The sequence below is a fragment of the Schistocerca cancellata genome, chromosome 4, assembly GCF_023864275.1.
Source record: "Schistocerca cancellata isolate TAMUIC-IGC-003103 chromosome 4, iqSchCanc2.1, whole genome shotgun sequence".
Lineage (NCBI taxonomy): Eukaryota > Metazoa > Arthropoda > Insecta > Orthoptera > Acrididae > Schistocerca > Schistocerca cancellata.
Window position 1 is genome coordinate 794,896,080 of NC_064629.1, and position 17,277 is coordinate 794,913,356.

Consider the following 17,277-nt stretch of genomic DNA (forward strand, 5'->3'; position numbering starts at 1 on the left):
TAGAAGGGAGAGCTTCAACATTTCTTAACTTTTTTATTTGTTAATGATTATTTCTTTAACTGTGAATAAATTGCTCTCCAATAAATCTTGTACCTGAATAAGAATTTCGTCAGCTCTTCCATTTATTAAACTATCGAACTGTTGGCACTTACTGTAAAGCTCGATCTCTTTAGCGCTGTCAAGCCAATCATGATACCCGGATCCTGGTAACCCGTATTTACATACCACAGCACGCCATACGTTCCGACAGGATGTCGTGGCGAGCAGCAGGGTTTAACGGCTTAACACGCAGTCAGGCGTTCCTGGCGCGCTTCGGCAGCACAGTACAAGCTCTCCAAGGCCCGACGCACGGATGAATGGCTCTCCACATTCCATGGATAGGCCACAATTCATCTGGGCTTCCGCGTACTAGTCATACGTTTTGCACTACAAACTACATATCCGTAATGTGTAGATATCAAGGTCCTGACGACTAGAAACCTGCGGTATGCATAATGATACATAGTTTGAGAAACAGAATAGATTTCAAGTTAAAGAACATCCAAATTTTTTGTCTGCCACTGGATAAATGAAGCCATCCAGTATGCTGAAGACATCAGTCGTGAATGATTTACGTGTATGTTGATACAGTCAGTTGAACAATTTTTTGTACTAGTGGCCCCGCTACAACAGGATACGTCGAATAAATCAGTACGCAGTAAACATGAGGATGTCAGAACATTGTAAGTCAGGCATAGATCCAGCGTTCGGTTTTGTCTGTGTGTCTGTGTGTGTGTGTGTGTGTGTGTGTGTGTGTGAGTGCAGTGGGAAGCGGAAAATGGGGGGGGGGGGGGGAAGGTATGGGGTGCAAAGTACAGTAGAAGGTGCCACAGATGCCTAGGATTTTAATAATAACAGTAATTGCGTGAAATCAGCGATAGGAATCATTGAGTTTCGCCGGCCGCGGTGGTCTAGCGGTTCTGGCGCTGCAGTCCGGAACCGCGGGACTGCTACGGTCGCAGGTTCGAATCCTGCCTCGGGCATGGGTGTGTGTGATGTCCTTAGGTTAGTTAGGTTTAAGTAGTTCTAGGGGACTTATGACCTAAGATGTTGAGTCCCATAGTGCTCAGAGCCATTTGAACCATTTGAACCATTGAGTTTCATGATCTAGCTACTCTTCGTAAGCCACAAAATTATGTAGTAAGTGCTAAGCGACGGTTGTGGCGGTATAATAAGCAATTCCAATGGACAGTGGATGACTGGAAACGAGTGATTTGGAGTCATGACTCACGTTACTCTGTAGAAATCCGATGGAAGTGTTTGGGTTTGGCGGATGCCTGAAGAATTTTACTTGACATCATGTGTACCTTTCAAATTGAAGTACAGAGGATGTAGTGTTACGGTATGGGGAGTTTTCCGTGGCTAGGGTGTGGTCCCCTTATTGCGCTTAAGCAAACGTTAAATGTGGAAGAATATGAACTAATTTCACAGAATTGTGTACTGTGTACACTAGAGGAAGAGTTCGAAGAACATGATAACCTATCAGATCGCTTGGAAATCCGAAAACTATGAAAAGCTGAGAATAGCTCAAAAACCACAGCTCCAGACATGTTCACTTTTGGTGAGAAGCTAAACCCAGTGCTCATTCAATAGATATCCGTGGAAGGGATCCAGTCGGTCGAGGAAGTGTCTGTGTACTCGGTGAAACTTTTTTATCCATTTAATTGTCAATGTTCAACTCCAACAAAACTGATTTCCAATAGCTAGTGCTCGAGCACTAGGTTTCTGTATTGCTCTCAATTATGAACTGTTTACGTACTGTTGACAGGGTATAATTTTATAATGTTGGTGATGTGTCAACGGGTGGCACACACACCGGGAGTTGCAGGAGAAATGGAACCTGCTAGACGGCACCTGCTTCCATTTATGCTTTTATTAACTACATCGTAATATAGTGTTGGATCTCCTTTGCACCAGTGTAGTGCAGCAACTCGACGTGGAACGGACACAAGTAGTCGCTGGAAGATCCCTTCAAAAATGTTGAGACATGCTGCCTCTACAGCAGTCCATAATTGTGAATGTGTTGCCAATGCGGGATTTTGTGCACGGACTGACCTGTCGACTACCATTCAATAGATATCTGTGGAAGGGATCCAGTCGGTCGAGGAAGTGTCAGTGTACTCGGTGAAACTTTTTTATCCATTTAATTGTCAATGTTCAACTCCAACAAAACTGATTTCCAATAGCTAGTGTACGAGCACTAGGTTTCTGTATTGCCCTGTATTGCCGGATAGCCGAGAGCGCTAACGCGCCGCTTCGCTTCCTGGTCTCGGGTAGGAGCGCCGGCCCCGGATCGAATTCGTCCGGCGGATTAACGACGACGGCCGGTGTGCCGGCCAGCATGGATGTGGTTTTTAGGCGGTTTTCCACATCCTACTAGGTGAATACCGGGCTGGTCCCCACGTCCCGCCTCAGTTACACGACTCGCAGACATCTGAAACACATTCACACTCTTTCACGATTTACACTAGACACAGACAGCGGAGGTACACTAATTCCGTCCTGGGGGGTAAGGGGTGGCGGCAGGAAGGACATCCGGCCACCCCTTTAAATTAACCATGCCAACTCTGTACTGAACCCTTCCGACCCTGCGCACAATGCAGGATAAAGGCAGTAGCAAAAGAAAGAAAGAAAGAAACTGACCTGTCGATTATATCCCATAAATGTTCGATGGAATTCATGTCGGGCGATCTGCGTGGCCAAACGTGCCACCACCAGCACACAGTGAATTGTGGACAAATTGGGCCCATGGTTTCCTGGGATCAGCGCCACACTCGAACCTTACCACCAGCTCTTGCCAAATTAAATCGAGAGTTATCTGACGAGGCCACGGTTTTTCAGTCGTCTAGGGTGCAATTGCTGTAGTCACGAGCCCATGAGAGGCGCTGCAGGATATGTCATGCTGTTCGCAAAGGTACTCGCGTCGCTCAGTTACTGCTACAGCCCATTAACACCAAATTCCAGCGCACTCTCCTAACGGATAAGTTCATTGTGCATTCCACATTGATTTCTGTCGTTACTTCAGGCAGTGTTGCTTGTCTGTTAGCACTGACAACTTGTGCAAACATCACTGCTCTCGGTCGTTAAGCGAAGGCCGTCGGCCGCTGTGTTGTCCGTAGTGAGAGTAATTCCTGAAAAATTGGTTTTCTCAGCACACTCTTGACACAGTGGATCTCCTCATACTGAATTCCCTAACGATTTCAGAAATGGAATGTCCCATCTGTCTAACTCCAACTACCATTCCGCGTTCGAAGTTTGTTTATTCCGTCGAGTGGCCGTAGTCACGTCGGAGACCTTTTCAAACGAATCACCTGAGTGCGAATGACAGCTCCGCCAATGCAGTGCACTTTTATATCTTGTGTACGCAATACTATCACCATCTGTATATATGCATATCGCTATCCTATGTCTTTTGTCATCTCAGTGTATAAATAATTCTTTACATTTGCTGTAGAAAAACACTACAATGACTTTTTTTCCTAAAATTCTGTAGCAGTGCTAATTAAAGTTTCAGTGGATAAATAGAGTGCTGATTATTTCCTTGTCCAAATTTGTGACGCACGTCTCGAGAAATGACATAACGGATACTCATGTATGTTCTTATACTGGTATTAAATGTGATGATTTGATTCTATATGACAAGACTGGACTACACACAGCAATTATCCAAGACTAAAACTGAACATGACACTCCGCAACAGAGGCCACCTACATATTCTTATGTTGAACAACGATTTAGTCATTGAGACTGTAGTAGGCACGGTATCATCGAAAACTGACTGTGCATCAATGGAAACGAGTCGCGGATGAATCACGTTTCTGACATGTGGAGTAATCGGGTCTATTGCCGGATGTTTTTGTCGCTCTGGCACAATATTTCGGCCACGTAATTCGTTGCCTTCTTCAGGTGCTACCTGAGACTGCCGTGTTGCTGCTGCTGCCGCCTGACAGGGACAATGGAGCCCCTGTGGACCGGTGGAGTCTAAGCCGGAAGGCTATTCCTCCAAGCTGACGGAGCGTGTGATGTGGCCTGACGTCATGTGTGTGGTCCTGTCAGTCTGCGGAGACGTCCGGACGTGCTGGCAACTCAGTGGTTGCGAAGCAGGTGAGGCCATCTGGTTGCGTTAAGACGCTGCACCCGGTGGCCCAGGGCTCGAAGGAGCGGGTTTTCTGACTGCGCGGACTTCTCGTAGAAAAGCCGAGCAGCCTGCTGAAACCGTTCTCGAACAGTAGGTATGTTGGAGATTCGGTTGAGGTCTTCCGACGGGAAGTCCCGAGGGAGGTGCAATGCCAGACGTAGAATCCGGTTCTGAAGGCGTTGTAGGCGATCGACGTGGGTCGCTGCAGCATTGCCCCAAACCACAGCGGCGTAGTCGATAATCGGTCGTATTAGCGTAAGATAGAGCGCAACACCCAGTTCTGGCGGGAGCGCAGGTGTCGGATTGAGGAAGGGGTAGAGTTGAGTCAGTCTACCCCTGACCTTTTTGACGATGTCGTCGATATGGTGTCTCCACGTGAGCCCTCTATCCAGCGTTACACCGAGGTACTTGGCGATAGTGCCCCAAGGTACGGCGGTTCCCCTGATGGTGAGCTGCGGTAGGTCGGCTGGGATGTGCTTCTTGGTGATGAGGAGGGCTTGCGTCTTAGCCCCATTGAAGCTGAGGCGCCACCTCCTGGCCCACTGACTAAGTGTGTCAGCCGCTGCCTGCATGCGTCGTTGGAGCAGTGCTGCATTCATGCTACGCGTGTACATCGCTGTATCATCCGCGTAGAGGGCGAGGTGGACCCTGTCCATTCGAGGCATGTCTGCGGTGTACAGGATGTATAGTATGGGGCCGAGGACGGAGCCTTGGGGAACTCCAGCCCTGACCCTGCGGCGCGTCGACAGGTCCTCCGTGCGAACATGAAAGCTTCTGTCGGCGAGGTAAGATTGTAGTAGGCGGACATGCGGTAGGGGCACACCGAGGTCCAGGAGCTTGAAGAGAAGCCCCTCATGCCATACAGAATCGAACGCCCGTGAAACATCCAGGAATATGGCTCCGAAATATTCCCGCCGTTCGATGGCATCAAGGGCCTCTTCAACTAGGCGAAGCAGTTGGTGCGTCGTTGCGTGTCCAGGGCGAAAACCACATTGTTCGTCCGGTAGGAGGCGTTCTTCCCTGATGTGACGCAGGAGGCGGCGTAGATACAGCCTTTCGAAGACTTTGCTGACAGCTGGCAGCAAACTGATGGGCCTGTAGCTGCTTGGGAGACGAGGGTCCTTCACAGGTTTGCAGATGGGGATGACCTCGGCGTGTTTCCACTCCTGAGGATAGCAGCCAGTGCGGAGAATGCTGTTGAAAAGGCGAGCCAGGTGTTCAGCGGCTGCCGGTGGCATTCTTCGTAGCATTTCATTTGTAATCAGGTCAGGGCCGCCTGCCTTGCGTATGTTGAGCCGACGAAGTTGATCGGAGACTTCAGCAGCATCCACCTCGTCGATATGGTCGTCACCAATAGGGGCAGCGAGAAACACCGGAAGACGTTGAGCAACCAGGATCCATGGGGTCCATGACGGGCTGGAAGTTTTGTTCAAACACGTCAGCAATGGCGTTGGCTTTGTCCACGGGGCTGCTGGCGACGTTGCGACCAACTTGAAGCGGCGGAATCGTCTGACGCCGGCGGAGGAAGAGCTGCGTGGCTTTCCAGGCGGTACCATCATCAACCCGAAGAGTGGCCAGGCGGTTGGACCATTCCTGATAGCGGTGGTTTGCAACGGCAACTTTTATGTCCCTCCTCATCCTGTTGAGAGCTCCCTTCGTCGCGGCGTTGCGCGTCAGCTGCCATTCGCGAAAGAGGCGGTTTTTGGCAGTTATCGCCTCCATGAGATGCGGTGGTAGTTGGCGAGACCGGTCAGGTGGGTCAGATCGCGACCGCGGCGTGGCTCGGAGTACCGCATGTAGAGTACAGTCATGGAGGAATCGGGCACAGCCATCAACCCCAACATCTTCTGCGTCAGGTGTGTCACGGAGTCCTTCTTCCAACAGCGCCTGATACTGGTTCCAGTTGGTGTTCCTGGTCGGGATGCCTCTCCGCTTCACTGGCTGGGCATCGACGTCAATGTCAAATATCACTGGGACGTGGTCCGAGGATAAGGCAGTGCGGGTGCTGGCGGAGATAACATAGGGCACACCCTTGGCCACCGCAATGTCGAGCACGTCCGGAGGCCCACCATTGTTGGGAAAGTGGGTGGGTTCGTGAGGCCCAAGAATGACGGCGTTCCACCGCTGGGCCGCTCGGAGAAGTTTGCGTCCGTGGTTGTTGGTGACACGGGAATGCCATTCGGTGTGCTTGGCATTAAAGTCACCTCCAGCAAAGATCCTTCCAGGTAATGCCAGCAAAGCTTCAATGTCAGGAAGGAGTAACTGTCGGCCAGGCGGGCGGTAGACTGCAACAAACGTGATGCGCCCATGCGAGGTGTTGACAGCGACAGCAGTGGCCTCCATCGCTTGGAGCTGCGGAAGAGGAACTTGATGGTGCACCAGAGAAGTCTGGACGTAGACTGCTGTGCCACCGCCATGAGTTGGCCTGTCAGTCCGGTAACATACATAGTTGGTAGCTCGGACGTGGACACCAGGCTTGAGAAAGGTCTCGGAAACCAGGCAAATGTCGACGGCCTCATCCCGCAGCAGCTGTCGAAATTCGCCATCTTGGGTGCGGATGCCCTGGGCATTCCACATGCAGACAGTGACGCCTCGTTGACTACGGGCCATGCTGTGATGTCTGTGGTCCGGTGGAGATTGTCTGAACGGCTGCACTGACAGCGGCAATGAGTTGCCGTGGGATGTCTTTGAGAAGCTCCCGAAGTTCTTGCAGGAGGAGCTTCATTTCGGCCATGCTGGAATCGGCCGCCTGGGATGGGACAGTTGCAGCTCGTGAGTGTGGAGCCGGGGTCGGCACGACTTCAGCCTGTCGTCCCTGTTGGGAGTGGTCGTGTTGTCCCTGGTCTTCACCCTGCTGCTGTGTGGAGCGCCGCGCCGATGGTCGCGCCGCAGTCCGTGGACGGCGGTCTGTCTCGGGGGCGGGAGCTGGTGCGACAGCGGCCGAAGTCTGCGCAGTTACGGAGGCCTCCGGGGAGGCGCCTGAGGTAGCAGCTGCAGCAAAACTGACGCCAGGCCGAACTGGTGCAGGCCGCTTTATGGAGCCAGGTCGTTGACCACGACTCCGTGCCGCAGCCCGTTGGAAGCTGGAACAGCCGCGGTAGGAGGCAACATGTTCCCCACCACATCCAGTGCATTTGGGCGGTCCACCGGTCCGCTGCCGTGTGCAGTCGCGACTAGCGTGCTCCCCCGCACACTTAACACAGCGGGGGGGGGGGGGGGGGGGGGGCAGCGAGCAGAAGCGTGCCACGTGCCCAACCATTTGGCAGTTGAAGCATTGCGGTTCGCCCCTCTTCGAGCGTAGTTTTTCCGTAGTGACAGGTGTCGCCGCGATCTTAGTGACCTGCCATAGCCCGCGGTTGTGGGGGAGATCACAGGTGACCACGAGGACCAGCGGAGTCTCCTTTCGGGTGCGGCGAGAGGGGAGGCGGGTTATCGACCGGAGACCAAATCCATAGCCCATATCCTCCAATTGTTGCCGGACGTGATCCAGGCTGTAGTTTCGAGGGAGGCCCCGAAAGACAATCTTGAGAGTCTTGTCCGTCGCAGATGGGTACGTATAGAACGGCTTATCTTGTGTCCCAAACGTAGCTGTAACTTTCCTGTAATCTTCGGCCGATTTCAAGGTCACCAGCCGGCTTGATTATGACGTTCTCTTGGCCGACAAGGCGAAGTAGCATCCTGTAGAGGTCGTCGTAGTCCTCTTTGTGTTGGACCACAATGGGTGGCGGTTTGGGTTCTCTCTTCTGATGAGGCATTTCTACACCATCAGCGAGCTCCTCAAAGGCATTTGCCGTCGGAACCGGCGGCGCTGTGGAGAGCTGAGCCTTCCTGGCTGGCCGTTGGACCAGTTGAAACCCTTCGCCGTCGACGGCGACATCAGTCCTTTTCGCCTTTTTGCCCTTAGGAGGCGCGCGGGTGGTTCCTGCGGCAGTAGTCGCGCGCCGTTTCGTTGTCTTGGTGGCGGCGGGAACGGCAGTTCTTGCTGCCGACTCGTCGTCTGAATCGGGCAGCGGAACGTGCAGTGCATCCGAAACGTAATCCATTTCTGTGTCCGTAGTCGTTGCCATGGCCGACGTAGGTGGGGGGCCGGATGAGGCCGCCGACAAAGCACGCTTTGCCGGACGGCGATCCGCCACACCCTTCGCTGAACAGACGTCCTCGCGCTCCGACATCTCAACGCTGTCGTTTGTCTGCTGCGACGGGCTCTGCGCGGGGTCTGCCTGCTCTGCTGCCCACTGCCGTGTTGGAGGATCTTGTCCAGTATTTATGCCCAGAGGGCGCTGGGTGTTCTCTTTGCCGTCCGCGCCCGACTTGGGCGCCATTGTGGCAGCTCTCTGAGGCCTGTCCTGTGTCGGGCGTTCCGTTCGCGGTCTGCGGCCACCAGGTGCTGCTCCTGAGGTTTCTTGTTTCTTGTTTCTCCAGGTAGATAGTCGAGTCTTGATAAACTGTTGTCTAGGCGAAGGGCTGCTCGGAACATCTCATGGGTCAGTACGCAGGCTGGTTGGGGTAGTTTTATGCTACGGGGGCCATTCACCTGGGCTTCCACTGAAGCTGTGGTGGTAATCGAAGACATTGTGACAGTTGTATTGTACAGGATTATGGCAGACCACTGGCATCCCTTCATGCTTGATGTCTTGGACGGTGATTGCATTTTCCAGGGGGATAACTGTCCTTGTCACAAACCCAGAATCAGGCTGCAGTAGTTTGAAGAGCATGATAGTGTGCAAGTGCCTTACTATGTTGAATACATCGGTTCTCGTCCAATCATCGAAGTTAAGCAACATCGGGCCGGTTAGTGCTTGGATGGGTGACCGCCTGGGAACACCGGGTGCTGTTGGCTCTATCTCATTTTTTCATTTTTACGTCGCTGCACCTGCCAGCCCTCTTTTCATACTAACTTTCAGGTGTTGACAAAGATGCTTCCACAAAAAAAAAAAAAAAAAAAAAAAAATACATCGGTTCTCGTCCAATCATCGAAGTTAAGCAACATCGGGCCCGGTTAGTGCTTGGATGGGTGACCACCTGGAAACCCCGGGTAATGTTGGCTTCCTTCATTTTTAGGTAGACTATTGAATAGAAATGGAGAGAAAAGAAATTAGTAATACAACCTGACTATAAGACGGAAGGGGGGGGGGGGGGCTAAAAATCGTAGAGGGAGACCAAGAAATGTGTAATCTGCAGAGCTGCATGAAACCAGTCTTCTGAATGAAGTCCACAACAAACGCCAGTGGCCTCAGGGTGATGTATTTCACACCAAGTTCGTCTCATCTAAAACAGAGGAAACACATGGAGGACGCTATCGGACGCCATCTCCGCTTCCAAAAACCACAGGTCCGTAATGTACGGGCATTGCGTGACCTCTGCATAGGCATCTGGTGCCGTAACGACTTTTCGAATCCACGACACGTATAATCGCTGTTTCATTGATAGACCAAAGCGCTGATCAGCAAGAGGTCATAAATTTTTGGCTCCTCAGAGGCGAATCTAAGAATGCATGTGGAATAAGGAAATATTCCGGAAGGTATTTTGGTATACGACGTCAATGGGTATATTTTATACAAAGCGCATTCTGTGTGATTTGGTAGGACAACAAGCCGAGAAGAAAGCCTGGAAATATTATTTCAGTTTCTGAGTTCGCAACAACGTACGCGGTATAATTTCAGAAAATCAAGGAATACGACTATCACCACCTTGTGTGAAACTTTTAACAGTCCTTAGAAATGATGCCATGTAACACTTCTCCCTTATTAAGGAATATGTCTCACTGCATCTTACAGCACTACGCGATGTCTTTTCTAAAACAACCAACAGAAAAATTTTGTAACAGACTTATATCGCCGGCCGCTGTGGCCTAGCGGTTCTAGGCGCTTCAGTCCGGAACCGCGCCGCTGCTACTGTCGGAGGTTCGAATCCTGCCGCAGGCATGGATGTGTGTGATGTCCCTATATTAGTTAGGTTTAAGTAGTTCTAAGACTACGGGACTGATGACCGCAGATGGTTTGAAGGCTCTGAGCACTATGCGACTTAACTTCTAAGGTCATCAGTCGCCTAGAACTTAGAACTAATTAAACCTAACTAACCTAAGGACATCTCACACATCCATGCCCGAGGCAGGATTCGAACCTGCGACCGTAGCGGTCGCTCGGTTCCAGACTGTAGCGCCCAGAACCGCACGGCCACTCCGGCCGGCTGACCGCAGATGTTAAGTCCCATAGTGCCTAAGCACTATTGCCATTTGAACCATATTTTAAGACTTATTTCTAAAGCTAGCGTCGCGTACGTATGTCCAAATTGTAACCATTGAAAATCAATGTTGTATTGAAAATTTACATATAGACATTTTTTATCACTGTCAGATGTTATAGTACGAATGCATTATGTAAAAATAACATTGGAGAAGTAATATTATTGCTAAGAAGGTTATATGCAGTTTTTTTTTACGGAGATTAATAACATCCTATTCTTTTCAGTAATTTTTTTGTGCATCTACTATCTAGTCTGTGCCCAAGTTTAGCAGGTTGGCCATTTTGGCCCGAACCATGTATCTGTGAAGGGAACTGGAACAGAACAGCAAGGTTTCGATGTGTATTTCAGTCCGTTAGGAACACGCTTCCCCACAAGCTAATTAGGAAAATAAAGACAAGGTTAATATGTAGTACAGGCTGATTATAATTAAAGTTAAACTTTCAAACCGCTGTAGAAGTAACACCACTGCTCAGAATGACGTCAAATGGCAACGGAATATTACTGGAGATGGGGGGAAACGTATGACAGAATAAAAATAAATAGTTACAAAACGCAGCAATAGATGGCGCTCTAATTATCATAATTTAATAGTGATCGACTACAAATGACAAATGAATCATACACCAATGCCTAAGGTGTACGTTTGACGTTAAACAAACTGTACTACTCAGTGTGCATGGGTGTACGGGTGTGCTACTGTTAGCTACGTAAGTCCATCCACCACGGCAAGGTTATATCATACCGAATGGGAAAAATCGGTTTTTAATTGTCCTGAGGCCAAAAACCGCATAAAAAGCATCAATAAAAAACAAATCGGATTATTAATTTCCATGTGACTGGCGCAAAACGTGTTCATAATGCTGTCCACCGTTTTCTGCAACAAGTTGAAAAAGAGAAAGAGCATGTTCCACAAACTGATCGAAGTGTTTCCGGGGTCACATTCAGAACGTGTTGCGCAATGCGTGCTTAGAATGCAGCTAAGTATGTAATCGGAACACTGAACACAACATCTTTCAGATAGCCCTACAGCCAGAAGTCACACGGATTAAAATCAGGTGATCGGGACTGCCAGGCTGTAGGGAAATGGCGGCTGATAATTTTAGCATTTCCGAAATGGCGCTACAGAAGCTGCTTAACTGGATTTGCAATGAGCGTATGTGCGCCATCTTGCATAAAAATGATCCCATTCACACACCCACGCTGTTGGACAGCTGGCATGACGTGGTTGCGCAAAAGACACTCATTGCGCTTACCAATGACGGTCAGGGTAACAAGGACTGGAAACGCCTGTCTATTCAAAAAAATATGGCCCTATGATAAATGATGACATAAACCCGCACCTCACAGTGACGTTTTCAGGATGAAGTGGTACTGGTTGATTTGCGTGTGGATTTTCTGTTGCCCATTGGATAGTTCTGTGTATTGACATATCCTGTCAGATGGAAGTGGACTTCGCCTATGCACAATATCTTCCACGGTCAGTTATTGTCCACTTCCATGCGGGAAGAAATTCTAAAGCAAAGGTCTATCTTGCTGGCAGGTCAACAGAAGTTAACTCGTGCACATGGGTAATTTTGAACGGATAGAAAAGAAGGATGTTTCGTACGATTTTACGCGCCGTGCTCAGGGTATGTGCAATGTTCGGGCGATTCTCCGCGCACTACACGTTTGCACACCACCACTCTTCTCCACCTGCATTGCTGTGGCCATTGCTTCCACTGACGCTGAATCGATTCGTTTCCTCCCTCTACCAGGTTGGATACCAAAAGAATCCGCCTTTTGGAATTTCCGAATTATTTTCTCCAGACCCACGGCGGTCATCGGACCAACGCCTTGTTTGAAATCCTTCTGTGTCCGGAACTTTGCAAAGCGACGTATGTACAGTCATCATTCTTGTAATACAGCTTTACAAGCAGAGCGCGTTCCTGTATTGAGACAGTCATGGCGAACGTCGCGGACGCGAAAGGAGGAAAAGCCGTGTACTCGGCGTGTTTATACCAACTTCAATTGGTCGTGCGCATGACAGGTGTTTTCATTTACGTATTCTGACACATACAGATGTGATTAATTTTCACATTATTTTTTTCTTCTGCCATACGTTTTCCCCCTTGTCCGATAATATTCCGTTGCAAATTGACGTCATTCTGACCAGTGGTGTTATTTCTACAGCAATTTTAAAGTCTAACTTTAATTATAATCACCCTTTATACTAGGAAAACACTTTCTCACGAGCTTATTACTAGTAGTCCTTAGCTGAAAAATATCAACACATCTCAACACCGTAATCCTTGCCACGACGCAACATTCTAGTTTTGCTAAAGTTTTATTTGAAAATTCGATCTCCAGAATACATCAAGAGATAAATGTAATTTTGTCAGTGTGTAAACGGAACACCAGACGCTGAATAATCATCACAAATGGCCACACAAGATACATTTGAGGGGTCACAGGCAAATTCAAATTATTTACTTATTAATTTATTTACCAGTAGAAGCGTTTAATCTGCTTTCAAGAGTTTAAGAAATCTTTTTCATTGTTGACTTTATTATAATTTTAATCAACCACATATTTTTTGAGCTGTTAAATGTTAGACATATCCCATCTTGTATATTTAACTTGTACATTAGGGATGGTTTCTGATGCTACAACTCAATGTAAGAAAAGAATCATTAAGTAGGAAGCTAGTGACGATAATAGACACATCCGTCTTGTAAGTACAAATAGTAGTTAATTGGCCACCAACTCATTCATAGATATGCTATAATACACTCCTGGAAATGGAAAAAAGAACACATTGACACCGGTGTGTCAGACCCACCATACTTGCTCCGGACACTGCGAGAGGGCTGTACAAGCAATGATCACACGCACGGCACAGCGGACACACCAGGAACCGCGGTGTTGGCCGTCGAATGGCGCTAGCTGCGCAGCATTTATGCACCGCCGCCGTCAGTGTCAGCCAGTTTGCCGTGGCATACGGAGCTCCATCGCAGTCTTTAACATTGGTAGCATGCCGCGACAGCGTGGACGTGAACCGTATGTGCAGTTGACGGACTTTGAGCGAGGGCGTATAGTGGGCATGCGGGAGGCCGGGTGGACGTACCGCCGAATTGCTCAACACGTGGGGCGTGAGGTCTCCACAGTACATCGATGTTGTCGCCAGTGGTCGGCGGAAGGTGCACGTGCCCGTCGACCTGGGACCGGACCGCAGCGACGCACGGATGCACGCCAAGACCGTAGGATCCTACGCAGTGCCGTAGGGGACCGCACCGCCACTTCCCAGCAAATTAGGGACACTGTTGCTCCTGGGGTATCGGCGAGGACCATTCGCAACCGTCTCCATGAAGCTGGGCTACGGTCCCGCACACCGTTAGGCCGTCTTCCGCTCACGCCCCAACATCGTGCAGCCCGCCTCCAGTGGTGTCGCGACAGGCGTGAATGGAGGGACGAATGGAGACGTGTCGTCTTCAGCGATGAGAGTCACTTCTGCCTTGGTGCCAATGATAGTCGTATGCGTGTTTGGCGCCGTGCAGGTGAGCGCCACAATCAGGACTGCATACGACCGAGGCACACAGGGCCGACACCCGGCATCATGGTGTGGGGAGCGATCTCCTACACTGGCCGTACACCACTGGTGATCGTCGAGGGGACACTGAATAGTTCACGGTACATCCAAACCGTCATCGAACCCATCGTTCTACCATTCCTAGACCGGCAAGGGAACTTGCTGTTCCAACAGGACAATGCACGTCCGCATGTATCCCGTGCCACCCAACGTGCTCTAGAAGGTGTAAGTCAACTACCCTGGCCAGCAAGATCTCCGGATCTGTCCCCCATTGAGCATGTTTGGGACTGGATGAAGCGTCGTCTCACGCGGTCTGCACGTCCAGCACGAACGCTGGTCCAACTGAGGCGCCAGGTGGAAATGGCATGGCAAGCCGTTCCACAGGACTACATCCAGCATCTCTACGATCGTCTCCATGGGAGAATAGCAGCCTGCATTGCTGCGAAAGGTGGATATACACTGTACTAGTGCCGACATTGTGCATGCTCTGTTGCCTGTGTCTATGTGCCTGTGGTTCTGTCAGTGTGATCATGTGATGTATCTGACCCCAGGAATGTGTCAATAAAGTTTCCGCTTCCTGGGACAATGAATTCACGGTGTTCTTATTTCAATTTCCAGGAGTGTAGTAGTAGGCCACTCAAAGCACTCACTATGGAAGGCTGATGTGGCATCACACAGATGGTGCTGGAGGGGCTTGTCCGAGCTAGAAGACTTTCTATCCTGTTTCTGCTTGCCATGAAAGTAAAATCTGTTATATTAAAGTAATACAGTGTAATAAATTTGGTTTCATTTGACCTACCACGACATTGTAAGCAGTTAGAAATTTTGGTTTTTAAAATAGTGCCGTGACATCATAGGCAACTACTGGTTTGATGCGTTGTCCAGAAATATTTTTAATTCCGTCATATCAGCTAGTTTTAAAACAACTCAAGGTTGACCATGGAACTGTAAGTATTTACAAAAACTACTTTTGTACGACGTGTAGGTCTTTACTACAAGTTTGTGGTGTGAAAGAAGCATCCACCGAAAAACGCACAAATTTAAGAAAACCTGGACCAATGCTGTTTTAAATACATGCAAGACGCAGTATAAACAGAACTTTGTGAAATGCATTATTGTTCACCATTACATTAACGAAACTCCAGCAGAAATTAAGGACGGTTAAAACACGTGTAGCATATTCGATGTCACAAAATCTGTATTCTAAAATGTTTGAGTAAATTTCATTTTTAAACTTTTGGCAGATTGTAGATAAAATTAATGTTCACGCCACAACCGAAGCTCCAACAGTGATCCACACGTCGTTCACCGACATTTTCTGTAAGCGTCCACCATCTGATGATGAATCTTGCGTGGTTGGAAAGTTAGCTCATAGGAAAATAATTATAAAAATTTAAAAAAAATGGCAAATGTCTCTGAGCATTATGGGATTTAACAACTGAGGTCATCAGTCCCCTAGAACGTAGAACTACTTAAACCTAACTAACCTAAGGACATCACACACATCCATGCCCGAGGCAGGATTCGAGCCTGCGACCGTAGCGGTCCCGCGGTTCTAGAATGAAGCGCCTAAAAAATAAAACAACACATGAAGGATTGCTGGTTCTGCATCATTAGCCAGCATGAAAACTGGTATTAGGTTAATGCACCGGTCTCGTGTTAATATGTTATACAGTAGTTATGTAATTGGACTGCTATTGCCCTTTCAAGAGCGACGGAATACAGTGATCCGCGGTGTGCTGTGGCAGATCCGTAAGCCTGTTGGATAGTATGAAGACGGCAGGCAGAGGGCGACGGGCGGTCCCCGATGCCTGTGCGTCGCTTGTCAATACCAGTTTACCGCCGACGCGCCACGTCAGATAGCCTAAGGCATCTGCTCAGCCCGCTGTGTATCACCGCCGTCAACTTGCGCAGCGCGCCTCGTGGCTTATTCTTGCTGCTGCTGCCACTCTAGACACTAGCTGTAGTCGACCTGCAGTTGAATCCAGCCAGATGTCTCAGGAAATTAATAACACCAGTGGGAGGTGGCATCAGTACTATATACGAGGGCTATCCACAAAGTACATTACATTTTGGAATTAAAAATAAATAAAGTATTGGAATTTTTTTTTATTATATACAGACGAAAGTCATACTTAAATAATACTTTTCTACATAGTTGCCATTTAAATTAAGGCACTTATCGTAGCGATGGACGAGCTTGGAAATTCCTTCGTCGTAAAATTCGGCCGCCTGCGCCTTCAACCACGTGGTTACCTCTTCTTTTGGGACAGAAAAGGTGTGATTTTTGTGGATCTCCTGGAAAGAGGCACTACAATAAACTCTCAAAGGTATTGCCAAACTCTGCACAACCTCAGAAGAGCAATATAAAACAAGCGCAGGTGAAAGTTTGGCTCAAAGATCTTGCTGATTCACGACAACGCCCGGGCCCACACGGCAAATGCCACTCGTGAAGTTCAAAAAAAAAAAAAAATGGCTCTGAGCACTATGGGACTCAACTGCTGTGGTCATAAGTCCCCTAGAACTTAGAACTACTTAAACCTAACTAACCTAAGGACATCACACACATCCATGCACTCGTGAAGTTCTCGAATCTTGTAAGTGGGAGTTATTTCCTCATCCGCCGTACAGTCCCGACCTGGCACCGAGCGACTTCCACTTATTCCCAGCAATGAAGAAGTGGTTGGCTATGCAGCGTTTTGATGACGACGCACTGCTTCAAGAAGAGGTAACCACGTTGTTGAAGGCGCAGGCGGCCGGATTTTACGACGAAGGAATTTCCAAGCTCGTCCATCGCTACGATAAGTGCCTTAATTTAAATGGCAACTATGTAGAAAAGTAGTATTTAAGTGTGGCTTTCACCTGTATATAATAAAAAAAATTCCAATACTTGATTTATTTTTAATTCCAAAACGTAATGTACTTTGTGGATAGCCCTCGTATTACATATTATTTTACACACACTACGCGCTTAAGGCCATTCGTCGCTAATTGTGTGGAATTATGAAATTATTGTGAGTCTTTGGCGTTTACTATGAAGTAAGTTAACTCGTGATGAGATCGTCAAATGTCACGTAGTACTAATTAAGATGACACAGCGGAAAGGATGTTGGCCTCGTCTTCGAAAGAAGCAGGATTCAAACAAGCTACAGTCATTTTTATTTGTATTCACTAAATGTCTTCAGGTGAGAGCGCAACAGAATCGGAATAGCTTTTCTTCCTCTTCTTGTTCAATTAGTCTACTGGTCCCTCCGTAAGGACCGCATGGTCAGGACACGTTACATTCAG

The 17,277-nt window shown here is 48.7% G+C and overlaps 1 protein-coding gene and 1 pseudogene across 1 annotated transcript in view; both read left to right on the plus strand.

Moving 5' to 3' along the window:
- Nucleotides 1-17,277, plus strand: part of LOC126184720 (uncharacterized) — a 1,073,920-nt gene that overhangs the window by 268,034 nt on the left and 788,609 nt on the right. The window lies entirely within an intron of this gene.
- Nucleotides 8,901-9,018, plus strand: LOC126185903 (5S ribosomal RNA; annotated as a pseudogene).